The sequence below is a fragment of the Podarcis melisellensis genome, assembly GCF_964234715.1.
Source record: "Podarcis melisellensis genome assembly, chromosome: 6".
In the NCBI taxonomy this organism is placed as follows: domain Eukaryota; kingdom Metazoa; phylum Chordata; class Lepidosauria; order Squamata; family Lacertidae; genus Podarcis; species Podarcis melisellensis.
The window spans coordinates 10,429,566-10,441,882 of record NC_138538.1 but is presented as its reverse complement, the minus strand read 5'-3'; the positions used below and the strand labels follow the sequence as shown (position 1 = coordinate 10,441,882).

At 47.8% G+C, this 12,317-nt stretch overlaps 1 protein-coding gene across 2 annotated transcripts in view; it reads left to right on the top strand.

The window, feature by feature from the left end:
* The first annotated feature begins 10,177 nt into the window (after positions 1-10,177).
* The window catches only part of OSBPL2 (oxysterol binding protein like 2), a 67,205-nt gene continuing 65,065 nt past the window's right edge, over positions 10,178-12,317 (top strand). Inside the window, exon 1 of one of the 2 annotated variants that reach the window (XM_081917044.1) lies at positions 10,178-10,338. The gene's annotated coding sequence lies outside the window, so the exon portion shown is untranslated. The remainder of the gene's footprint in view (positions 10,339-12,317) is intronic. The other variant, XM_081917043.1, reaches the window with a different exon arrangement.

Below are 12,317 nucleotides of genomic sequence, written 5' to 3'. Positions count from 1 at the left end.
CTTGCACTTTAAAGCTGAAATTACTTGTGACTGGATAGCTTAAAAACTGCCTTTCCCCCATACACAACATCCAGCATCTGAGCTCTTGTGAGTGCCTCCAAAAACTGATTTCTGCTGGGGAAGCACAAACTTTGACCACAAGCTCTGGAATGCCCTCTTATATACCGTATTTTTCGCTCTATATGACACCCTTTTCCCCCTCCAAAAATGAAGGGGAAATGTGTGTGCGTCCTATGGAGCGAATGCAGGCTTTCACTGAAGCCTGGAGAGCGAGAGGAGTCAGTGCGCACCGACCCCTCTCGCTCTCCAGGCTTCAGGCAGCTATCCGCAAGCCTTCGGAGCGCTCCGAAGGCTTGCGGACAGCAGCCTGCAGCCCGGCAAGTGCTGCGCCAACTCTCGCTGCGCTCGCCGGGCTTCAGGCAGCCATCTGCAAGCCTTCTGAGCGCGGTGGGAGTTCCCACTGCGCTCGGAAGGCTTGCGGATAGCTGCCTGTTCTGGGGGCTGGGGTCGGGGGAAGCTCGGGCTTCCCCGCCCCCAGTCCCGCAAGCTCCGGGAGTGGCGGCGAGGTTGTGTGCAATCTTGCTGCCGCTCCTGGACCGAGGGGGGGATAATTTTTTTTTCTTTATCCCCCCCCCCCTAAAAACTAGGTGCGTCCTATAGTCCAGTGTGCCCTATGGAGCGAAAATTACAGTAGTGCTTAGTGTCAGAGCCAGGCATGCAGAAGGTCCCAAATTCAAGCCCTGGTATCTCTAGCTGGGTTTGGGGAATGTATCCTGTCTGAAACTTTGAAGTGCTGCTGCCAGTCAGTGCAGGCAATATTAATGTAGATGGACCAATGGTCGTAGTTGATGTAAGGCACCTTCCTGATCCTGTCACTCAGTATAAGCTTCCCAGTGCATGGTGAAGGATGCTTTTGGGAGAAGTTGAACCAACAATCTGTTTTAACTGTTATTTCAATTATTGCAGTATCATGTTTCCTTCATGTCTAATGTAAGTCAATTGCTTTTCATCACGATGTTGGTTTTGATATTGTCTTGATTATTTATCATAGACTCATAGAACTGTAGAATTGGAAGGGACCACAAGGGTCATGCGGTCCGACCCTCTGCAATGCAGGAATCTTTTGCCCAACCTAGGCAGCGAGAGCCAGCGTGGTGTAGTGGTTAAGAGCAGTGGACTCGTAATCTGGTGAACCGGGTTCGATTCCCCGCTCCTCCACATGCAGCTGCTCGGTGACCTTGGGCAAGTCACACTTCTCTGATGTCTCTCAGCCTCACTCAGGAGGAAGGGAAAGGAGATTATTAGCCACTTTGAGACTCCTTAGGGTAGTGATAAAGTGGGATATCAAATCCAAAATCCAAACTCTGGGGCTCAAGCCCACACCCTTGAGATTATGAATCCCTTACTTTTGGGTTCCCTTAATAACATAAGAGGCCAACTGGATCAGATCAAAGCATTATCTAGTCCAACATTCTGTCCTCACTGCAGCCAATTAGGCATCTATGGGAAGACCGCAGGCTGAACATGAGAACTATTTCTGGTCCTCAGTCAGTGTGACTAGCAACCATTGAAAGCCTTGCCCTCTATTAATATGTCTAACCCTCTTTGAAAGCTGTCCAAGCTGCTAGCCATTTCTACTTCTGGTGGGATCAAATTCTATAGTTTAACTGTATGTGCTGTGTGAAAAATTCCTTTCTTTTGTCTGTCACGAATCTTCCAACAATCAGCCTCCCTGGATGACTCCAGGTTCTAGTATTATGAGAGGGAGAAAAACCCCTTCCTATCTACTTTCTCCAAACCACGTATAATTTTATTCCCCTCTATCCTGTCCACCCCTTATTCGCTTTTTTCTATAAAGCCTTCAACATTGGAACAATGCTTCATTCAGGGCTTGCTCTAGCCCCTGATATTCCAAGTATGGCTGCCCCACAGATTTCCACAGCAGCTTTATGATTCTGATACTAATAGTCCTTAGCATTGAATCTGCTTCTTTATTTATTCATACCTGCTGTACACTGGATTGAAAGGGACGTGGGTGGCGCTATGGGTTAAACCACAGAGCCTAGGACTTGCCGATCAGAAGGTCGGCGGTTCAAATCCCCGCGAGGGGGTGAGCTCCCGTTGCTCGGTCCCTGCTCCTGCCAACCTAGCAGTTCGAAAGCACGTCAAAGTGCAAGTAGATAAATAGGTACCACTCCGGCGGGAAGGTAAACGGCGTTTGCATGTGCTGCTCTGGTTTGCCAGAAGCGGCTTAGTCATGCTGGCCACATGACCCCGAAGCTGCACACCGGCTCCCTCAGCCAGTAAAGCAAGATGAGCGCTGCAACCCCAGAGTCGGTCACGACTGGACCTAATGGTCAGAAGTCCCTCCTGTACACTGGATTGACATATTCATCAAACTATCTACCGTGACCCCAAGATCTTTGGCAGTCACCACCAGCTTTCAAATCCCATTAGCATGTTTGTGAAATCGGTATTATTATCCCGCCCCGCCATGCATGTGCACCACTTGACAGACCTTGACATCGAACCACGTTTGTCATTTTAATGTGCACCGACCCACTTCAGAAAAATCCCTGTGGAATCCTTTTTCGTTTTTACCGCAGCAGAAGAGAAGTGGGACAGAGCATCTTTTAAACAAAAAGTCTGTGTATGAACCGAGAGAACTATTTGCTGACAACCCACAAGGGCACATTGACCATGGATCTCCATTCTAGGAGTTTTGAGAAATGATTTGACGTTCGCTTGAAGAGGTTTGCAGGCCCCAGGGTTGCCAGATAAACAGAAAACAAAAAAAACCCTGGTCCGGTCTGTCTGCTCCTTTGTCTTTAAGAGCAGTTTGATCTGTGGAACAGGTTTTGAAAGCTGGGAGGAAAGCACCTTGCGCCTGCAGACTGAGCTGCTCTCAAATGCACAGGAGAAAGGTCTAGCCCAAAAGTTGGCAGCTCTAACTGGGTCACTCTTTGGGTGATAACCAGATGCAAAGCAGGCCGCAGCTCCTGAACATTTAACATTTGTTGGGTAAAGGAAAGAATTTAGCCAGCTAGCTGCTTTTCTCACATCTGCAACATTTGAGACATCTCCCAAGTCTCTCCCCACTAAGCAGCTATTAAAGACAAGGAAGCTGGTCTTCGCTTTTTTATGAGATCACAGGCACATGGAGCTCTTCGCCTCTTGCCCCAGGTCTTAAAAGGCACAGTGTGCGTGTGAAAGTTGCAATTATACCCAGTGTTGTAAAAGATTAAGTACCACAGGCGTACCATCACCTGGTGTAATTGCTTGCCTGCAGACAGGTAGAGATCCTTTCCAGAATATGTCTTTGGCATGACGGTTGGTTATCCCTTCAGGCGAACATTTAACTTAACTGACAGATCCTGCTCTGTAGGTTCATTCAGGAAGAAAGACTTGATACTGCTGCATTTTGCAGAACTTTTGCAGATGAATTCCACTACTGGGGGGGGGGGTTAAGGCCAAGTTTTAAAAACCAAATCTAGGAGATAGCAACCAAATATGGAATGATACTATTGGCTTAAGGGTAAAAAGGTAAAGGGGCCCCTGACCATTAGGTCCAGTCGTGACCGACTCTGGGATTGCGGCGCCCATCTCGCTTTATTGGCCGAAGGAGCCGGCGTACAGCTTTCGGGTCATGTGGCCAGCAGGACTAAGCCGCTTCTGGCAACCAGAGCAGCGCATGGAAATGCCGTTTACCTTCCCACCGGAGCGGTACCTATTTATCTACTTGCACTTTGACGTGCTTTCGAACTGCTAGGTTGGCAGGAGCAGGGACCGAGCAACAGGAGCTCACCCGGTCACGGGGATTCAAACCGCTGACCTTCTGATCAGCAAGTCCTAGGCTCTGTGGTTTAACCCACAGCGCCACCCGTGTCCCACACTATTGGCTTGGGACATGCTAATTTATTCTTTCAGGATTCAAACTGAGATAATGGATTAAGTTGTGGGTTTCTTGCTCACAACAACTTCCCAATTTGTTTACGAGATCGTCTGGCAGTGAGGAAATTTGATCTGCATTGAATCCAGATTGGATTTAGTAACTAGATTAAACTCTCTTAGGGTTTCAGTGAAGTTCACTGAACCTTGCATTATTTGAAACAGTATACCAGAACCCGGTAACTGAATTCCCTTAGTTTATTTTCTGAATTTAGAAGCAAATTGTGTATTTATATTTGACTTTGGCAAAAGTTTTTATTAATTGCTAAAGCAAACGAATCACTGCTTTCTTCTACAAACTTTACTTAGGGTATTTAACAAGAGAGGAACTGAATTTGACACATCCACCCAACTTTACACCATGTGGGCTTGCAGATGAGCAGCAGCTTAAATTATGCATACTCTGGTTCAGTTACGGATCAGGTCGGATCCTGAATGTTGATGTTAAAGCTGGATGAAAGGAAGCAGATCTTATGAGGAGGCTGAGAGAGACGATTTCCCTCTTCCCAACTGATAATGATGCTAAAGTAAGTATAAATGAATTTACAAACGTATTTTGTGGCCTTTGTCTCTCTATCCCTTTTATTCCTCTGCTGTTTTTCCCTTCCCTAAGATTAGATTGTAAATTCATCTGGGCAGGGACATGTGTTATTGTGTGTACAGTGAATGAATTAAAAATGGTCCCGTCCCCCCGCTCTTCTGCTTCTTGCCAGAGCAGTGTAGAATCAGAAGAAAAGCTAGAAAAAGGGAAATGTCACACTATTCAGTCACTTTGCAAGTGTATTACACCATGAACTCAGCTACCCTGATAAAGAAAAAGTGATTTATGTGCGTTATGTGTGTGATATAACATTGCACCATGAGATGGTGACGTGGGGTCCTGTTTTTCTCTACCTGTTTTCCCTGTTTAAATTGACGGCGCTTTAAACTGAAATGCTTCTTTGATGTGTCTAGATGCAGCCCTATCATTGAGAAATATTTCTTGTGAAAAGCAAGGGGAATCTAGGAAAGAGTAGATGTATGGAAGTGAGAGCTGGACCATAAAGAAGGCTGATTGCTGAAGAATTGATGCTTTTGAATTATGGTGCTGGAGGAGACTCTTGAGAGCCCCATGGACTGCAAGAAGATCAAACCGATCCATTCTGAAGGAAATCAGTCCTGAGTGCTCACTGGAAGGACAGATCTTGAAGCTGAGGCTCCAATACTTTGACCACCTCATGAGAAGAGAAGACTCCCTGGAAAAGACCCTGATGTTGGGAAAGACTGAGGGCCCAAGGAGAAGGGGACGACAGAGGACGAGATGGTTGGACAGCGTTCTTGAAGCTACGAACATGAGTTTGACCCAACTGCGGGAGGCAGTGGAAGACAGGAGTGCCTGGCGTGCTCTGGTCCACACTGGGGTCACAAAGAGTCAGACACGACTAAACAACAAACAACAAGGAAAGAGTAACCCGGTTTATAAGATTTCCTGAAATTAAGCGATTGATTTCAGTAGGGACCACAAGGTTCAGAGTTTCTGAATACTGGTTGCGGTTGAAACTGCAGGTGGAGAGAGGGCTCTTCTGTTTGGGTCCTACTTGCAGGCTTGCCGCAGACAACTGGCTGGCCACAGTTAGAATGGGATGATGGGCTCGATGGGAGATTGGTCTGATCCAGAAGGCTCTTCTTATGTTTTTATGCACACAAAAACTATGTGTGCATGTAGTGGAAGAGATTACACATGGCAAATGCCATGCAAATTAACACCATAGAGGAAAATGCACACTCCTGTTGTTATGTTGTGGGTAAACATATCAGACAACACAGTGATTCTTCAAACAGCTCTTGTTTATTCACAGGCCAGAACAGAACTGAACTGAAGGGTTCAGCCAGCCTGCTTATATAGAGCTCCAGTACAACACAACTGTAACAACTTTCCGTAACTATCCAATCACTGAACATCATTTTCAATCCCTTATTTGCATATGTGGACCTGAGTGAAAACTATCTACAGTATCCCCCTCCTGGCCCAGGGTGAGACCTTCAATACATAACACCTGTCTTGAGAGAAACAAGGCAAAACTGTTGCATTTAGGATATAAGAACCTGTGTGAAACAGTATGGAAAAGCAACCACTTAAGGCAGCCTTTCCTCCTGACAATTAACTACTGTATTTTCTTTTTTAATTGATTTAAGCACATGGAATATAGGATATTGTCTACTTTAGAAATACCAAAGGCACAAAATGGCTTCAAAACTGAATTAAGTTGAAACCTTATCAGAAATTTGGAACTTCCATTTCCCCCCACCTTTTAAAAATATGTACTGGCATGCCTGTCCTGAGCATGCTTTCAGTGGATTTCAGCTTCCATTGCTAGAATGGATAGCTGTAATAGTTTCAGCCTGCAATGCAACTTACTTGCTACCTTTGGACCTAGGCTCTATGGAGAAGGGCGGCTTTTACATCTATGTTTGATCACATTTGCTGCAGAAAGGAGGGAACCACCACATCTGTGCAGTCATCCTTTCAGTCTCAACCCCCCACTACTTATTCTAGAGCAGCCTCTCTCAACCTTGGGTCTCCATATGTTGTTGGACTACAACTCCCATCATCCCTGGCCACTGGTCAGGATGATAGGGGTTGTAGTCCAACATCTAGGAATCCAAAAGGCTGTTCTAGAGTATTTATTTTTCAATTTAGAGCATTTGGGTAGGCCAAATGCAGCCCTCATAATATTGCCCTCGAAACTCTTCCCGAGTTGCACCCCTCATTCGGTTTGCTTTGCACCCTGAATGTTTTTGCCTGGCTGGAATGCACCCTAAAATTGTGATGATGACTCTCAGTTGCCTGGATGCAGGTTAGAGAAGGGTGCATGCAGAAATTTGCCTACTGAAAGAAGAAGAAGAAGAAGAAGAAGAAGAAGAAGAAGAGGAGGAGGAGTAGTAGTAGTAGTAGTTTGGATTTGATATCCCGCCTTTCACTCCCTTTAAGGAGTCTCAAAGCGGCTAACATTCTCCTTTCCCTTCCTCCCCCACAACAAACACTCTGTGAGGTGATGGGGCTGAGAAACTTCAGAGAAGTGTGACTGGCCCAAGGTCACCCAGCAGCTGCATGTGGAGGAGCCGAGACGCGAACCCGGTTCACCAGATTACGAGTCTACCGCTCTTAACCACTACACCACACAGGCACTGGCTCCACCCACTTTTCCTCTGGCCCCGCCCACCGCTGGCATGTGGCTCTCGGAATCTTCTCTGGAAGGGAATGCGACAGGATAACAAAGGTCCCCCACCTCTGATTTAAAAATTTGTGTCAATGCATCTTCCTCTTAAGTTGCAAAAGCTCGTGCATCTCGTTACAGTTAATTGCCTGGCACATGCTTGTGGATTTAACATTGCATTATGAAGGCGTGAGGTGTCTTGTAATGAATCAACAGAATCCTCGAGACATAAAGAGCTATGCCAGCAGAGAGTGTGAGTCATACAATGACTATGACAAAGTGCTGTTGTGTTTTATATATATATATACAAACACCTCTTCATAAGTTAATCACGTGCCCTTTTAAAATGTGGTTTTTTTGGGGGGGCGTTATTGGGTTGTTGTTTTTATTTTGATTGTATATTTTGTGGTTTTATATTTTGATTTTGTTCTGCGAATCGCCCTGAGACCTCTGGGTATAGGGCAGTATATACAGTAAATTCAATAAATAATAATAATGATGATCACATGGCAGCTACAGGCTGTGAGTCAGCATTCCCTGACTGTACGCAGGATCTGTATATCGTAGTTTTGGATTTATTTTTTTTAATTTTTTTAAAAGAGTGAATTGTTTAGTATTTGCTTTGATAAGTATCATCAAGAACTTTGGTAGAATGTGAAACTTAAATATATAGTAATAGATTAGACATCTGCGTGTATCTAGAACCGTTTGCAGCCCAACGCTATAAATATTTACTCAGAAGGAAGTTCTACAGTGTTCAATGGGGTGGGGTTACTTGTTGCCTGGGACAGCTAACCTATGCATACCTACCTACCAGCAAGTAATAGCAAGGAAGAGTCTTTGAAAATGGTATGGCTCACCTCTGAGCATACATGCATAAGGCTAGGCTACGATTAGGTATATCTGTTCATCCAACTAGGCCAAACTCGTATTGTGAGCTCTGCAAGTAATGAACACAAACAATGCAAGTCTACCTGTTGTATGAAGAGGTACTTTCTGCATTTACAGAGAGACCCACCCTCCTGATTATGTGTACTCAGAAATAAGCCCTACTGCCGCTGGTTTTGTTTTCAGGGTTGCAATATTAGACTTCTAAGATACGATAAAGGTTTGGCTGCAATCCTATGCACACTTAACCTGAGAGTAAGGAACTACTTCTGAGTAGACATGCACACAATTGTGCTGTTAAGACTGCAATTGCAAGCATGCACAGTGCAATTCCAAATCGTGTCTCCTCAAAAGTAAACCTATTGAATTCACTGGAGCATACTCCCAAGGAAGTAGAGTTAGCACTAGAGTCTTGTAGTCTTGTCTGGGAGTGAGCCCTCCTCAACGGTGTTTACTTTTGAACATCCATACACAGGCTTAGATTGTGACCCTAACTCTGATTGGGGAAGGGTAATAGAATCTGATTTGCACGCCCAAGGAAAAGGTCCCATCCCTGGCATCTCCAGGTAAGGCTGGGAAAGACTCTGCCAGTCAGTGTAGACAATACTGGGCTAGATGGACCAATGGTCAGCTCATTTTGAGTTTCCTAGGTTAACTTACCTGGGTGTAAGTTCCATTGAAACCAACAGGGCTTACTACTGAGTAGCCAGAGTTAGGATTACAGCCATGCACTGTTAAGGCTGCAACCCTTTGCAAACTTGGGGGAGTTAATCAGAATAAAACAAGAGAGGGTTTTGCTTCCAAACACACATGCACAGCTGCTGCACCACCTTAAAACGGAAGAGATGAATAGGCTTCAATGCAATGCAAAAGAAGAAGGAGGAAAAGGAGTGAACATAACCTAAGAACGTAAGAATAGGTTGCTGGATCAGGCCAGTGGCTGATCTAGTCCAGCATCCTGTTCTCACAGGGGCCTGTGGGAAACCAGTGAGCAGAACATGAGGGCAAGACCCCTCCCCTTTCAGCGGTTTCCAGCAACTGGCATTCAGAAACATTGCTGGAGGCAGAGCATAGCTATGGATTTGTGTCATCCCCTTTTAAAGCCATCCGTCAGTGGGTATCATTGCCTCCTGGGGGAAGGAGTTCCACAGTTTAACTCTGCACTTCTTTCCCATGTCCTGAATCTTACAACATTCAGCTTACTTGGAAATCTTCTGTTATATGAGCTCTTGGGTTTATTTTATTTTATTTTTGCAGCTGAGTTTTATGTCATAGCTGTCAACTTTTCCCTTTTCTTGTGAAGAATCCTATTCGGAATAAGGGAAACGTTGACAGCTATGGTTTTATGTGGCAATGTTTATTTTGATGCTGACGAGGGTGTTCTGCTTAAGCTTTACAGAACGTAGAAATTATCTCCTTTTTGTTTTGGTATTTACTGTTGATTTAAGATGTGTTGTAAACCGCTTAGGAGTTTTGCTTAACTACGTGCGGTATATAAGTGGTCGAAATAAATAATAAATAACAAAATGAAAGAGAGGAGGGTGGAGAGTAACTTTCTCTATGCATGATTTCGAAAACTTCTACCATGCTGCGCCGCTTCTCCCCCGCCCCGCAAACGTTGCATCACGCCGATTTCCTTCGTAGGCGAGTCGCTCCATCCCCTTGACCCTTTCGACGGACTTCTCTGAACCTTCCCTGGCTATGCAAGCCAAGCACCCCACCCCACGCCGTGCAAAGACCCCCCGTGCAACATATTAGGGATGTGCAACGCTGCAAGCCTTGCCAGCCCCTCCGCAGCGCTCAGGATGCTTCGCAAAGCATCCCTCTCTCGCCTTTCCCCCCTCCCTTATTTGCATGGCCACGCCCCGTACTGAGCACGCCATTGGCCGAAGCCCCCTTCGCCCCAGCAAGCGAGCGTGCGGCATGCGCGCGCGCGCAGATGAGGCGGGCGTGTGTCTGTGCGCGCGCGCGCGCGCGGGCGGGCGCGTGGGAGTGTGTCTGCAGCGCCTCTCTCTCATTAGCATAGGCCGCGGCCTATTGGTGGGCTTTCGGGAGGAGAGGGAGGCGGGGCGGGCTTAACGTCGTCACGGCCCTTTGGCGGGGCTCGATTGGAAGCTCCCCGGTTGCCTGTCAAAGAGGGTTGAGGGCGGGGTTGAGGGCGAGGGAGATAGCGAGGGAGAAGGGGGTGAAGACGACGACGACGACGACGACGAAGGAGAAAAAGAGGGTCCCACTTCCGCCTTGGTGTCAACCGGGTCTCGTGAGGAAGCGAGCGAGCGCGCGCGCCGCGAGAGGCCGGTGCCAGGTAACCAACCGCCGAGGGCGCTTAACCGTCGTCGCCGCTGCCGCCGTCCATCTGGTCCCTCACTTCCCGACCCGGTTGGGCGCCTGGCACTGAGGGAAACAGCTGGAGCCCCACAGCGGGGCGGGTGGGCCCAAAAAAACAACCTTCTCCCGGCCCGCCTGAGGAGAGGGAGCCAGAGGAGCTACTTGTGAGGAGAGCGTCGAGGCTTTGCCCCCCTCCTTCCCCTCACAGGGCCACTGAGGGAAGAAGAGGCCCTTTCCTTTTCGGACCCGTCAGGCTCGTTTCGGAGAGGGAGGGAGGGGCGGTGAGGGGCCAGACCCGCGCCTTCCCTCCCCGAGGGAGGGCCGTGGCTCCGTGGCCGGGCAGGTGCCTCGCACCCAGTGGGGTGCCCCGGGCTCGGTCCCTAGCGCCTCAGCCCCCGGTAGGGCTCGGGGTGGGGTGGGGGACGACGAGATCCGGCCTCTTCGTGGACTGTACCGAGGGCCAGCGCTAGCCTGACTTGCTGCAAGGCAGCTTCCCTGTCGGGCTGCAGCTCAGCGGCAGGGCATCTGTTTTGCATGCAGGAGGACCCAGGTTCGGGGCCCAGCGCCTGCAGGTAAGGTGGCTGCTGCTGCTGCTGCTGCCAGTCCGTGTGAGCTGGGATATAGGTGCTAGTTTCCTGGGTGCCTGAGCACACGCAAAATTCCCCATGTAGGGGCCGCTCCCCCCCCCATGTCAGCAAGAATCAATAAAAATACTTTAAAAACTGAGGTTATGCCCACTCACCCCCAGTAAAAGCCTGCCTGCCCACCCTAACAAAAATCCTGGCATGGCACCCACAGCCCTGGGCACCCATGGTCGTGGGGCCTAGCTGGCATTCCTGGGCTGGGCTGAGATGGGCCAGTGGTCTGTAAAGCAGTTTCTTATGCTCCTGTTTGCCACTCCTAGGTTGAGATGTTATTTGGAGGGAGGAGGGTTTTTTTTGCCCCCTCATAAGGCCCCTGTGTTGTTGAAGGGTTCAAACCCGCCCTTTACAGACAAATATCCATCAACATTTCAGCCCCGTCGCCCCCCCCCCCGCATTCCCGCAAGTCCAAGCAAGCATTTCTACATCTGATTTCCACTTCTCTGCTTTTGAGTTGGGTTGCCAACTTCCTTATTTGTGTGTGCGTTGCTGGGGTTCCTGCTCCTGTGCTCGGAACAGCACCTTGATCTGCAGACGTTTATTAGTACCTCCGTAGATGCTGATCACTGCATATTGAAAAAAATTCACCTGCTGATTTCTGCAGATAAAGTAGTTCTGGTCCCAAGACTGCTATGGGCCATAGGTGCCAACTCCCTGGGGCCATCATGAGAGGCTGGTTGTGTTTTTGAATTATTTTTTCATCTCAGCTGATAATCCTGGTGCTGAGTGCATGATTTGGCCTTGTGGCAGTGGTAAGGAACATTTTTAGATGGAGGGCTGCATTCTCATCTGGACAGTCTGGGGTGGGGGGTGCACATAGGCTCTGTCAGTGCCAGAGGGAAAAGTTGGTGAAGCGATGATTTTACATTTTACCTTTCTACAGTCAGTTTCTACACATGCACACATGCCCCTCTGTCCACTATCCAGGCAATCAAGAAACATGATAAAGAGTTCTAGGACAGATTCCAACCAGACAAAAACAATGAAGCAGTTATGAAGTAGGACTGGTGGAGTGGTGTGGCCTGTTAGAGTTTTGACAACTGGATAGAGAGGCCTGCATGATAACAATCAGCCTCTGGGCCTCATGTTCCCCAACTGTGACTTAAAACTTCCTCAATGTTCTTGGTTTGCATTGCTCCATTTACCTTAGGACAATGTTTCTCAGACTTGGATCTCCAGCTGTTGTTGGACTACAACTCCCACCATTCCTGACCACTGGTGCTGCTAGGGATAATGGGAATTGTAGTCCAACAACAACTGGGGTTTCAGGTTTGAGAACACTGCCTTAGGCAAAGGGAACCCAATGTGATCTTTT